The following is a 13,566-nucleotide window of genomic DNA, read 5'->3' as shown; positions in this document are numbered from 1 at the left end:
TTTTTTAATCGTTCGTCGTTCAGTACTTTATACTTATATCGTTCACGTGTGTACACAATCGTTCATTACGAACGATCTTTTCGGTCTAATTTGAATATCGTGTAAACGTCACGAATCGTTCGTAACGAACGATCTTTATCGGACGTGTATACGAACCTTTACCCACCCTGTTTTAAAAGAACAGGCAAATGTTTGATTTCATGGGGGCAGCCATATTTTTGGTTGAAAGGAGGTGACAGGGAGCATGAGACACAGTTCCAACTGTCCTGTGTGCTGATCACCCCTCCCAGTTGCTAGGCAACGTGAACAAAATAGGAAATCCCATCATGCTTTGCACAGCATCAGGGAAAAAAAGCCCAGGCAGTTTTCTCTGATGGGTGGAGCTTGGCTAAAAATGCAGCTAAAAATGATGCTTTGGTAAGAAAAACAAAGTTCTGTTGCTGTGAAACTGTTAAAGAAACACAAAGCCTTTTCAGTTCTGCTGAGTAGATTTTTAATCCGGAGGTTTCGCTTTAAGCCTGGGGTCTCCGTCCCTCACTACATGCCTGTGGCTGCCGGACTGGAGCCGGCTGGTGAGAGACATCGCCCTCCGGCTCTGCTGAGAGAATGAGAATTTGGGGAGGAAGGTGAGCCGCCTCTGCCACACAAGGCGCCTGTAGACAGGTGCCTTATGGTAAATCCAGCCCTAAAACCAGGCATTGCTTCCATAGACTTATAATGGAGATTGTCCAGGACCTGAAGCGGTAGTTAAAGAGGAACTCCAGTGAAAATAATGTAATAAAAAAGTGCTTAATTTTTACAATTATGTATAAATGATTTAGTCAGTGTTTGCTCATTGTAAAATCTTTCCTCCCCCTGATTTAGGGCTAGCTCACACTGGGTGATTTTTCATCGATTTGCTGATCACTGGCGACCAGCAAAGCTCTGCTGCTAATGCAAGTCAATGGTAGCGTTCACACTGTAGCAATCGCCAGTGATTGGTGATTTGCAGATCGTGCATGCAGCATTTTTGGAGTGATTTTGGAGCGATTGCATTTCAAGGTTATAAAATCACAAAACGCAATCACTTCTAAATTGCTTTCCTGTACAGTAAAAAGCAGCTTTTTGCTGATCGCCAGTGATCAGCAAAAACGCTGCCAAAGCGCCCAGAGTGAACTAGCCCTTACATTCTGATATTTATCACATGGTGACATTTTTACTGCTGGCAGGTGATGTCACTGGAAGGAGATGCTGCTTGCTTTTTTTTGGGCAGTTGGAAACAGCTGTTATTTCCCACAATGCAACAAGGCTCCCACAGTGTGTGATGTCAGGACCACAGAGCTGTGAGGCGCTGACATCACACTGTGGGAGGGGTTTCACCACAATATCAGCCATACAGCGCCCCCTGATGATCTGTTTGAGAAAAGAAATTGATTTCTCATGGGAAAGGGGGTATCAGCTACTGATTGGGATGGAGCTCAATTCTTGGTCACGATTTCTCTTTAACCACACCTAAATGTTTACTGCCGTATACCAGAGTTTATTATAACAAGATTATACTGTAGTGCTTTTTACTCTGGGAGAAATGGTTTTCTTATAAGTATAGCGGTATTATACGTTTTACAAATGTTAGCGTTAGTGTTCCTGTAAAGTGTTTACTTGTGGGGTCACGGGGTAATCTCCCCCCCATACGACCCCAGCAGAGCCGCCTCTGATCCTGTACATTCTGCAGACATTCATTCCTCATCCTGCCTGGCTACTGGATTATCCGGAGGACATGAATCTGTTTGCAGGACCTCTGACCTCCGATGTGTGTTATGCCTGTACCAAAAATATAAATAAACTAGACTAAGACTTCATAAATAAACTGAGATGTAAAGTCAGCCGCTGAGTCCATTTATAACTCGCAGTCTGACATACAGGAATCCCATTTAAAGGGGGAAATAAAATGGTGACTGGATCATGCAGGAAGAGGTCACTGCTCGGGCCTCAAGAAGGATAGACATTCCATGCGTTATTTAGAATAATAGACCCTCTTTACAATTAATTAGGTTGGAAAAGTATTTTTTCTGTAGACAGATCAAAAGAGGAAAGCAAAAATCTGATTGGTTGATTGGTGCATGCAGCACCGCCCCTTCTCTGGCACACGAGCAAAAGTGAGAAGAAGAAAAAACAGCTCCCCTAGTGGTGATTAGTGGCAGAGCAGGATGGATCAGCAAAGACACAGGGGCCTATTTATAATAGGTGGAGACCAGCTGATCGCCAAAAAAGTGCATCATTTCTGCAGATCACTGCAAGGGAGTATTGCATGCTTCCCTATTCCGGTTATTGGAGGTGCCCTTTAAATGTTCCCCCCCACCCCTTCACCCAATGTGTGCTACTGTACATAGTCTGCAGCAAGGCTATTCCATACCACCCACTGCAGTGATTCTGAGAGAGGGCACATGGTCACATGGTGTTAGGGGTGTTGAAAGAATCCCTGTAAAATTGGGAGGGTGTCAAATGGCAGACAATGGGGTGGAGCTAAGAACTCCTCTATTGTGGAATGGAATGCATAATGTAAACAATCCCCAGTTGTCAGCAGCCGTCTGCTGTACCGTAACCCCCCCCCCCCATGTAGCTCTCGATTGCGAAATGTGACATGAGGATACCGGGAGCCGCACGGAGTTAGCAGTACAGTGGGCGGCTGCTGAAGACTGTGAAGCGGACCTGTTGTGTTCTGTAGTAACAGAGGCAGTAGAGCTAAAACTAGATCTATTCAAAGAATTCGTCGACTCTCTACAGAAAACAGTGTCTTCACTCCACGTTCCTAGCCAGGGCAGAACAGGAACCAACCACCCACTACAGTCCAGATAATCTTATCCAGCAATACAAGTAAAACAGTGACATCTACAGGCCAGATGTGTAAACACCACATATCCGCTTCATCAAACAAATGTCAAGTGTGCTTAATATCCAATTATAATACCAACGGGAACCACTGGAGAAGGTAAAAGACACTGTTCTGCATATGGGGGGGGGGGGGGGGGGGGGGGGCTTGTAGCCCTTTCCTGACTTGTGAGCAGCCACAATTCGTAACCACAGGCCCTCACTGAGCTCCTTTGTCTCAGGGTACGTTTCCACTTGTGCGGCGCGATTTAAACGGGAAAATCGCGGCAACGAATCCGCATGCAGTTGCGGTTTCGTTGGCGTTTCTATGCGGATTTTCACACGGAATCGCTCATGGTTTGCGCAACACGATTTTAACTAGGTCAATGCCGGCAAGCATTGACATGGGTTTTTAAGCGGAAAAGCACGTGGAAACTCCAGGAAAACCGCAAGACTAAAACGCTTGCGGTTTTCCTATTTAGCTACATTACCGATGAATCGCATGCGGGTGTGCGGCGTGCGAATTTTGATGGGTCTGCCGTGCAGATTTTTTCTGTACGACAAATTGCACAGAATCCCGCACAATTGGTAACTGGCCTATTTACTGCAATGCGTTTTGCAAATCTGCATGCAGAAAACGCATGCAGATTCGCTGTAGTGGAAACGGGCCCTTAGCCATGGCTGTCCACAAACCAACTGCAGAGAGCTGCGGTTTTTCACCTGTTGAGTTGATTATACTAGCTGTTCTCAATGAATTAGGGTAATTAGGATGCTTTAGAACAGCTTGGACTATTTGGAATAGTATAGAACTTTTTCCCACAGACTGACAGTTTTTGAAAGTTATTAATATTTTTGGACTGGACACTTTTTGCTCAAATGTAAATAAAAGCTGAGTTTTTTTTCCCCACACAATAATGCCTCTTGTACATCGTCTTATTATCTTTTGGGAGACACCTCTGTCATTTCCTGTCAAAAAATTACTTGCTGGTTGATTAAAAGTTAGTCAAAATTTGCCAGGGGTATGAATAATTATGGGCAGCACTGTGTTACTGACCTTTATACAAAAGCTACAAAAAAGTAACAAGCATCCTTCAATAATAATAATAACCCACAAAGTATAAATGGTAAGTTATACCCAACATGCCGAGCCACGGACCTGTTGCTAGGCAAAGTTGCGGAGCTGCTCTGTCGGAGGTAATCTCGCCTCGGGCTGGAAGAGATCGGCAGTAATTATTTGTGTGCGGCGGGGGAGGCCAGAGCCAGGCACGGAAACAGACTATAAATATTCACGAGTCCCAGTTTTTGCTAATTAACGCAGCCTTGATGCTTTGGCGAATTGTGAAATCGTAATAAGTGGCGTTCCCCCGTGGCTGGGAACTGTCATTTCGCGGAGGATGAAAAAAAAACGCAGGAGAAGAAACAAGAAGCGCAAGACGTCTGGGATGGGGAAAACTCTGGCAAGATCACCCGTCTGTTCGGGGAGATAGGCACCTCGGTGTTCGCGCTGAGTTCCGGCTTGCGACCTGACATAGTCATACCTTTACATACTCTGTTCACACTGACAGCTTTTGTGTGGCCGATTAGAGGCCCGCCTCCTTATGTGGAAGTGGGCGGTCTCTGCTCTTAAAGGTTGACTCCAAACTATAGAAATGGGATGACACCACATTCAGTGTGGCCATGCTCAAATATCAACAGCCTCTTATCAGAATCAGAATTTTGCCTTCTTTAAGGGAACCTTAAAGAGGAACTTCAGCCTAAACAAACATACTGTCATTAAGTTACATTAGTTGTGTTAATTAAAATAGATAGGTAATATAATCTCTTACCCACCCTGTTTTAAAAGAACAGGCAAATGTTTGATTTCATGAGGGCAGCCATCTTTTTGGTTGAAAGGAGGTGACGGAGCATGAGACACAGTTCCAACTGTCCTGTTTGCTGATCACCCCTCCCAATTGCTAGGCAACGTGAATAACATAGGAAATCCCATCATGCTTTGCACAGCATCAGGGGGAAAAAGTTCGGGCAGTTTTCTTTGATTAGTGGAGCTTAGCTAAAAATGCAGCTAAAAATGATGCTTTGGTAAGAAAAACAAAGTTCTGATGCTGTGTGATGCTTAAATAAACACCAAGCCTTTTCCAGTTCTGCTGAGTAGATTTTTAGTCCGGAAGTTCACATTAACTGAGAGGGATAAGGATGATTTCCTTTTAAACAATACCAGTTGCCTGGCAGCCCTGCTGATCTCTTTGGCTGCAGTAGTGGCTGAATCACACACCTGAAACAAGAATGCAGCTAATCCAGACTGATTTCAGTCAGAGCACCTGATCTCTATGCTTATTCAGGGGCTGTGGCTAAAAGTATAAGGGCTTGTTTCCACTGTAGCGGTGCGGAATCGCCTGGATTCCACCGCAGAAGAAATCGCATGCAGGTGCGTTTTTTTACGCGTTATTTTACGAGATTACGCATGCGATTTCGCATAGGTTAGGCTATGTGCGTTTTTAACCATGTCACTGCCTGTGTTAATTTACATTGGTTCCTATGCGGAATCGCATGCGTAATCGCGTAAAATAACGCAAAAAAACGCATGCAATTTCCCTATTAAATACATTAGCGGCGATTCGCATGCATTCCACTAGCAGGCGAATTCGTTGGCTCTTTTGTGCGTTTTTTCACCGCTCATAAAAACGCACCACGCAAACGCTACAGTGGAAACAGGTCCATTCACTTGCATTACATGTGCGAATCTGCATGCGTTGGACGCATGCAGATTCGCGATAGTGGAAACGAGCCCTTAGAGACACAGGATCAGCAGGAGAGTCCAGCAACTGGTATTATTTTAAAATTAAAAATCCACATCCTTCTCAGTTTAGGTTCCATTTAAAGTGGACCTGAACTCTTGCATAGGGCAGAAGGAAAACCTAGATGAATCATCCCTGTATGTGTTTAGAGAGTTTAGCCTGTCTAATGCCCCCTCATCTGTGACCAATCACAACTGTAATTTGATCTCTCAGTTGTGTCAGCTGGCTCCCTCGGCAAAGCAGCCAATTCGGAAACACAGGATGTTAACCCTATGTCTGCTTCCATAAGAACAGGAGGTAGACCCGCTTCAGATTTATTGCAGGCTTTGTATCAGCTGTAGCAAAGAAATGTTTTTCTTTAAAGTTTTTTTACACTGTGGCTTATCTTTTTACAGCAGAGAGGAAGTTCTGAGTTCAGGTCCGCATTAATGTCTAATCTACGTAAATTTCTTGCAAAGCTTTCTAAACATTAACATCACTAGAAAAATAAAGTACGATAAAGAAAAAGAAAAGGAGGAAGAGGAAAAAAAATGTAAGAGGTGCTGAAAAACTCTATAAACAACAGCAGCAAAAATAACTGTATGAAGCGGCAACTCATAGGCCTTGTTCACACAACACATGTTCCTGTGCGCATTTCAGTAACACGTATAGGGTGTGACATGCAGGAACATCAGAAGTGTGTAGACTGGCTGATGTTCAGACTACACGCGCTATCGCACTGCTGCACGCATCTTTCAGCAAAGTGCAGCTTTCATCAGCAGCACAACGCATGGCGGCGCGGATGGCGTGCGATTGAGCGCGTTGCATTCCGATCGATCTGCGTCTTGATGACGTAAACGAGACCTTACACAGCTACGTAACATCCGGCTCAGTGTCACTTACTCCTCCGAGGGTCTCCTCCGTCCGGCGGGTGCGATCGTCCTGCGGTCTCGCCCCTTCGGAAGAGCAGAGCGCGGCTGTGTGAATCCTCCGGACGTCTCCGCTTCTGCGCCTGCAGAGCGAAAAGAAGAAAAGATGAATTAGTATAAATAATATAATAAACACCGCGTTCTCGTGCGACGGAGCCCATTTCAAAGCCTTAAAAAACCTCCAATCGCGCCACAATAAGATTATTTAAATGAGGGCAACAGTGGAGCAGCGTGCGTCTCATACATATTCATGGCGCTTCATTTGCATGAAGGCCTCATTAAGCGGTTTTAATTGGCACTATCTTATCCCAAGGACGCGGCGTTGGGTGAAATCAGAGGTAGGGACGGGCCGGGGGCAGCGCGTCCGCTTTGTATTACACCGCCGAACAGGCAGAATTGATATTGAAATTCAATGAATCATTTAATTGCGGAGAGCTTGGTTTGCTTCGGGAACATCCTGTTATTTCTTTTGCTACGTTCATTAGTTTTAGAGATGGGCCTAAATGACGTGTTGTTCATCGGACACGACGCCCTCGGCCATATATCGCGCAGAGCGAAACGAGAGGCGAATTCCCTCCGTAGGGTGCGCCAATCAGTTCTCTAAACTGCGGGACAACCATATACTCAAAGGGAACCCAAGGTGAGAGGTATATGGAGGCTGACATGCTTGTTTACTTTTAAATAATGCACCTTCCCTGGCTGTCCTGCTGATCCTCTGCCTCTAATACTTCTGGTCATAGCCCCTGAACAAGCATGCAGCATATGAGGTGTTTCTGACATTAACCTATTTTGGTTCCTGGACGTAGAAACTACGTCCAGGAACCACGCGCGCTCTCGCGGCCGATCGAGCGCGTGCACGCGCGCTCCCGGCCCGCGGTTCGTTAGCCAGGCAATCAGTGTATAGGGCTATGGTGCCCGATCACTGATTCCTCTCCCCCGCTGAAAAAGCGACAGCTTCTCTCGGAAGCTTCGCTTTTTCTGGCTTTAACGTACCCCATGCATCGCTCTAAGCGTGTGTTACGCTTAGAGTGACGCCATGTAAACAAACTCATGGCTGCCATCTTGTGGCCAAAAAGTAAAACTACAACTAATACCTTTAGTCATAGCCCCTGACCAAGCATGCAGATCAGGTGCTCTGACTGACGTGTGGCTGGATTAGCTGCATGCTAGTTACATGTGTGTGATTCAGATGCTACTGGTGCATGAAAGATCAGCAGGACAGCGAGGCAACTGGTGTTTGAAGTGGACCTGAACACAGGGACATAAGGGAAACAGAGAGAAATGCATCCTGTGTGTTTTTAGAGAAAAGAGCCAGTCTAATTCCCCCTCGTTTTTAAGTAATCACAAGTGTAATTTGAGCTCTCAGTTATGTCAGCAGAGAAATTCGGCAGACACAGCTAATATGTAAACACAGCATGTTAACACTTTGGGCTTGATTCACTATGCGGTGCTAACCTACTTAGCACGTCTAAAGTCATTAGGCGCGCTAACCAGGGTGCTAAGTAGGTTAGCGCCGGATTTCTCAATCAGATCGCGCGCTAAGTACCGCGCGCAAACTCCTATGCGCGCGCTAAGTCCCATAGGCTTTAATGGGCACTTTGCGCGGAGCGCCCTGCGCTCTGTGAAGTGCGTGCGTAAAGTTTTACGCGCGAAAAGCTCGTTTAGACGTGCTAAGGGTGTTTTCACAGCCGTGCTAACAGTTAGCACCGCTTTGTGAATGAAGCCCTATGTCTGCTTCCATGAAAGCAGGATGTAGACACACTGCAGATTGATTGCAGGATTTGTTATCAGCTGTAACAAAGAAATGTTTTTCTTAAAAGTCATTATGCTGTTGTGTGTCTTTTAGAGCAGAGAGGAAAGTTCAAGTCCGCTTTAAAAGGAAATAAATACGGCAGCCATCATTTACTGCAAAGGTATGATGATGATTATTAATATATAGTATTTATATAGCACCGACATCTTCTGCAGCGCTGTACAGAGTATATTGTCTTGTGACTTAAAGGAAACCGGAGATGAATGAAAAGGAAAGTTTTATATACATACCTGGGGCTTCCTCCAGCCCCCTTCGCCCTGATATGTCCCTCGCTGTCCTCCTCTGTTGCCTTGTTCCACCACAAGGGTGTAGCAATAGGGGTTGCAGAGGTAGTGACCGCATCGGGGCCCTTGGGCCAGAGGGGCCCCGCAGGGCCCTCCCTCAACTACAGTATTAGCTCTCTATTGGTCCTGTGCTGGTAATAATCACTTCTATAGATGCTTTGACTTGTGATAATCATTAACAAGCTGCTCCCCATCCCCTTCTTGCACCTCTGACACTGTAGTTGCCATTGGCAGGTTTTGGTGCGCCGTATCAACTGTTATGTATAGAGTGCTTGGGAGGGGCCCAATGTAAAACGTGCATCGGGGCCCATTGCTCCTTAGCTACACCACTGTTCCTCCGCTATGTCTCCAGGTAACTTCGGCTTACTGTACTACTGCGCTCCCTGCTGAGGCAGCACGAAAGGGAAGCGCACGCGGCTACACTGCACCTGTACCGACCGGCCAAAGTTACCGGGAGGATCCAGGAGGGGGAGGAGAACGGTGAGGGAGCTATCAGGCTGTAGGGGGCTGGAGGAAACCCCAGGTATATATGAATTTTTACTTTGGATTCATGTTAGGTACACTTTAAGGGTACGTTCACCCTAGGGTGGAAAAAAAAACGCGCCCTAAAATCGCTAGTGCAATAAATCCTTATGGGATAGTTCATATTTCCGTTTCGTCATCTTTCCGCACAGCAAAGCGCTGCCTGTACCATTTTTAAGGTGATTTTGCTATAATAGAAGGTATAGGAAAAGCGCAAAATGCCCACAAAATCGCTTTGTGCGGTAATAAATATATTGTATTTATTCTTTTTCGAGTCAAATAGTTCACTTCCTGACTTGCGAGAGGAAGTAAAAAAAAACAAAAAAAAAAACACCCTTTACAAAAAATCGTAGCGCCAAGGTAAGCGCTAGGGAGGGGAAAAAACTATCACTCACAAAATTCGCAAAACGCTAACGATTTTAGATGTGAACAAAGCCTTACTGTCCCTCAGAGGGGCTCACAGTGTAATCCCTACCATAGTCACACGTCTATGTATGTATTGTGTAGTGTATGTATCGCAATCTAGAGAAATTTTTTTAGGGGGAAGCCAATTAACTTATGTATGTTTTTGGGGTGTGGGAGGAAACCAGAGTGCCCGGAGGAAACTTACACAGACACGAGGAGAACTTTATGCAGATAGGGATTCGAACAAGAGACTCAGTGCTGCAAGGCGAAAGCGCTAACCACTACACCGCTGTGCTGCCAAAGCTCTCTGTACCCCTGAGATATTTTTTTACCAGGTCACCAACCCACTTTTCTGACTTCCTAAGTCGGATGGATGGCATTACATAAAACACAGTAGATTCATTTTATTCATGCCTACAAATCCCAGTTGTGAGTTCATTACTGCAGCCACCAGCGGCCTCATCCTTCGCTTTGATGTTTGTGTAACAATCCGCGCGGTGGGCGGGGGCATCCTGTAGAGTTGCCACTGAGCCCTGAGGAGCCCCCCACCGACATGAAAGCCAGCAGAGCTGCCCATCACCGTCGTGGCAACAACCAGGAAGGCCGCACTCAGGCGAGGAAGAGAGATGAGAGCCCAGCGGGGCCGGAACATTACTCTCCAGGTGTGCCAGTCAATCTATCTCCGCCACCTGAGCCGCCGCTTGCTTGGCAGACGCTACCAGCTCTGTTCCTGAGCCTTCACCTTGGCTCAGTGCGGAACTTCATCAGCTCGACTTGGCCGTGAACGCTTCTCATCATTCAGGCGTTTAATAGCTGCTTTTCACGTAAATGCCAAAGTGACAAGAAAACAAAACGTTCCGAGCAACAGGCCTGGCTCAAAAACACCTGTAACAGCCAGAAGCCGCAATCACTGCATTCAGGAGAGATAGGGGGGATTCTCTGAGCATAAAAGGGGAAGCAAGACTTGCTCCGACAAGTTAAAGAGAAATCGTGACCAAGAATTGAACTTCATCCCGATTAGTAGCTGATACCCCCTTTTACATGAGGAATCTATTCCTTTTCACAAACGGATCATCAGGGGGGTCTGTATGGCTGATATTGTGGTGAAAACCCTCCCACAGTGTGATGTCAGGACCATGGTTCTGACAGTTTCCCGTCTGTGAACCTCATTGCATTGTGGGAAATAACAGCTGCTTACAGCTGTTTCCAACTGCCAAAAAAGCAAGCAGCATCTCCTTCCACTGACATTACCTGCCAGCAGTAAAAATGTCGCCATGTGATAAATGTCAGAATGTAAATCAGGGAGAGGAAACATTTTACAACGGCCAACACTGACTAAATCATTTATACACAATTATTGTAAAATGGGCACAGATGGGCACCGCGTGGTGGGCGACAAAGAACAGTTAATTTATAAATAAACGCCTGAATGGGGGAAACATTGTCGGGGGTTTCGTCATGTTCATCGCTCGCCTTTACCGCTGTTCACCTGATGGTCCACCACGATGGTCTTATATCTTGCAGCTTGTACTATCGATACATGCAACTAATTTCGGCCCAAAATTGGTCGCGTGGTCGATCGGGCATGATCTTGGTGGCACTGATTTTCATCCGATTCGATAATTATCAAACTGGATGGTCGATTGGCTGCCAAGTCAAGTAATGTAGGACCTCATTTACAAAGAAGACCACTCGCTGTATTAAACTAACAACTAAACCTACTAAACCAACTTTTTTGCCAGATAACGGTCTGACTGTGATTGTGAACGCAATTTATTGTATTTTTTTGAAGGGGGTGGGGGATGGGGTTACATAAAATGTGTCCCAAACAGAGATTTGGGTGCAGAAAGCAAGAACAATAAAGGGGGCCAATGGCCATTAATGATGCAATCCCAGGGATGATCAATTGTTTCCAATCCCTGCGGGAATCCATCAAAACTGATTGGCCCTTCCCTCTAATGGCCTGAAAAGATTTCCTCAAAATGTAAGCAGTTTGTGACATTTGTGTTCCTTAAAGCGGACTTGAACTCTTGCACATGAGACAAGTAAAACACAGAAATCCACCCTGTGTGCATTTATAGAGAACAGTGTCTCAAGGTGCATACACACGTCTGATTTTATGCCCAACTGTCGTTCAAACCCGATGTTTGAACGACTTGTCACTCAAAACGTCGTTCAGACTCCTTGTACACACGACGACAAAATGTTTGAAATGCTAATTACAGCTAATTTACATGTCGTTTGACTGGTCAATGGACTGAACAATAGACTAGATCAAATGACTGATCAAACGACTTGTTGTTTAAAAGTCTATTAGTTTGACACATATAGACTTTCAAACAACAAGTCGTTTGTACGCATGTATGGACCTAACTGTTGTTTGAACCACAGTTAAGGTCCGTACACACGCCAGACTGGAGGCAACGACGGGTCCGTCGTCACCTCCCGCTGGGTGGGCGTTCCAACAACAGTCCGGCGTGTGTATAGACTGTCGGCGGACTGATACGGCTGTTTCTGACCGATCCGCCCGCAGACAGACTGTACACACGCCGGACTGTCGCTGGAACGCCCACCCAACGGGAGGTGACGACGGACCCGTCGTTGCCTCCAGTCCGGAGTGTGTAAGGACCTTTAGGCTCCCTGCACACTGCAAATCCGAGTTGTGATTCCAATTTGCGATTCCGATTTTCCCTGGATGCTATCAAAAGAAAAACGCAGCATGCAGTAACGATTAAAAATCGAATTTGGAATCGGAATCGCATGTAGTGTGCAAGAGGCCATAGTCAAAACTGCTGCCATCAGTCTAACGATCATTTGTACACACACCAAACTGCTGTTCAAACGACAAGTCGTTCAGAAATATCAGACATGTGTACGCACCTTAATTCTTGCTTCTCAGCAAGTAATGAGCTAGTGTAATTTGAGCTGTCAGCTGAATTCTAAAGTACGGTGATCATCCGCTGTTTGGACAGGTCGTAGCACCTTTGATCCTGTTGCTGCTTGCATTTAGGGGTGGTGGTTCATCTGTTTATTTTGCCCAGATGTTCCCTACTCATTTATTTCTTATTTATATACCAGTATGTTCTGCTTTTCAGAACTACCGGTATATTCTATTATAAGGCCTGAAGAAGGGTAATCTAAGGGTAATCTAAAGCTAAACAAGCTGGCATTGTCGCCTAAAAAGAGAATACAAGCCTTTATTGTTGAACCATTTGTTGGTATGCCTGTTATTGTGATTAGATTCTCACTATTGGAGACTCCCCTTGTCATTTTTTTTGCAATTTTGATTGACAACTGTAGCGAGAAGGATATTTTTTATTTCCATTTAAACAATACAAATGACCTGGCTATCCTGCTGATCCTCTGCCTCTAAGGCTGCATTTCCACTTGTGCGGTGCGAATCGCCGCGGTAAAAATTCGCATGCGGATGCGAATTTCGCATGCGGGTCTATACGAATTTTCGTGCGAATTCGCATGGATGACGATGTATGCGAATTTAACCATGGCAGTGCTGGTGTGCTTTTCCATTGTTTCTATGCGAATTAAATACATTGCATGCGATTCGCATAGCGGTATGCGGTATGCGAATTCTGATGGCTCTGCCATGCGAATTTTTTCTGCACAGAAAAACGCAAAGGAATCCTGACAAGTGGAAACAGTCCCATTCACTTGTATTGCTATGCGAATTTTCATGCGCAAAACGCATGCGAATTCGCTATAGTGGAAATGAGCCCTAATACTTTTAGCCACAGCCCCTGCATGCAGCAGATCAGGTGTTTCTGACAAGATTGTCAGATCTGACAAGACTAGCTGCATGCTTGTTTCTGGTGCGATTCAGACACTACTGCAACCATATAGACCAGCAGGGCTGCCAGGCAACTGGTATTGTTGAGGAAATAAATATGGCAGCCTCTTTATCCCTCTCGTTACAGTGGTCCTTTATGCTAGGAATACACCATGAGATTTTTTGGCAGATAGATGGTTCGATAGAT

At 45.5% G+C, this 13,566-nt stretch overlaps 1 protein-coding gene and 1 long non-coding RNA gene across 2 annotated transcripts in view; one reads left to right on the top strand and one right to left on the bottom strand.

The window, feature by feature from the left end:
• TSPAN18 (tetraspanin 18) overlaps positions 1-13,566 on the bottom strand; it is a 203,859-nt gene that overhangs the window by 128,152 nt on the left and 62,141 nt on the right. The window contains exon 2 of the mRNA XM_068260876.1: positions 6,525-6,633. The gene's annotated coding sequence lies outside the window, so the exon portion shown is untranslated. The remainder of the gene's footprint in view (positions 1-6,524; positions 6,634-13,566) is intronic.
• LOC137538602 (uncharacterized) overlaps positions 8,395-13,566 on the top strand; it is a 33,420-nt gene continuing 28,248 nt past the window's right edge. Inside the window, exon 1 of the long non-coding RNA XR_011024846.1 lies at positions 8,395-8,463. This is a non-coding gene — a long non-coding RNA (uncharacterized lncRNA). The remainder of the gene's footprint in view (positions 8,464-13,566) is intronic.

This window comes from Hyperolius riggenbachi, chromosome 11 (genome assembly GCF_040937935.1).
Source record: "Hyperolius riggenbachi isolate aHypRig1 chromosome 11, aHypRig1.pri, whole genome shotgun sequence".
NCBI lineage: Eukaryota > Metazoa > Chordata > Amphibia > Anura > Hyperoliidae > Hyperolius > Hyperolius riggenbachi.
Note: the sequence above shows the minus strand (reverse complement) of the source record. Positions and strands in the feature narration are given on the sequence as shown.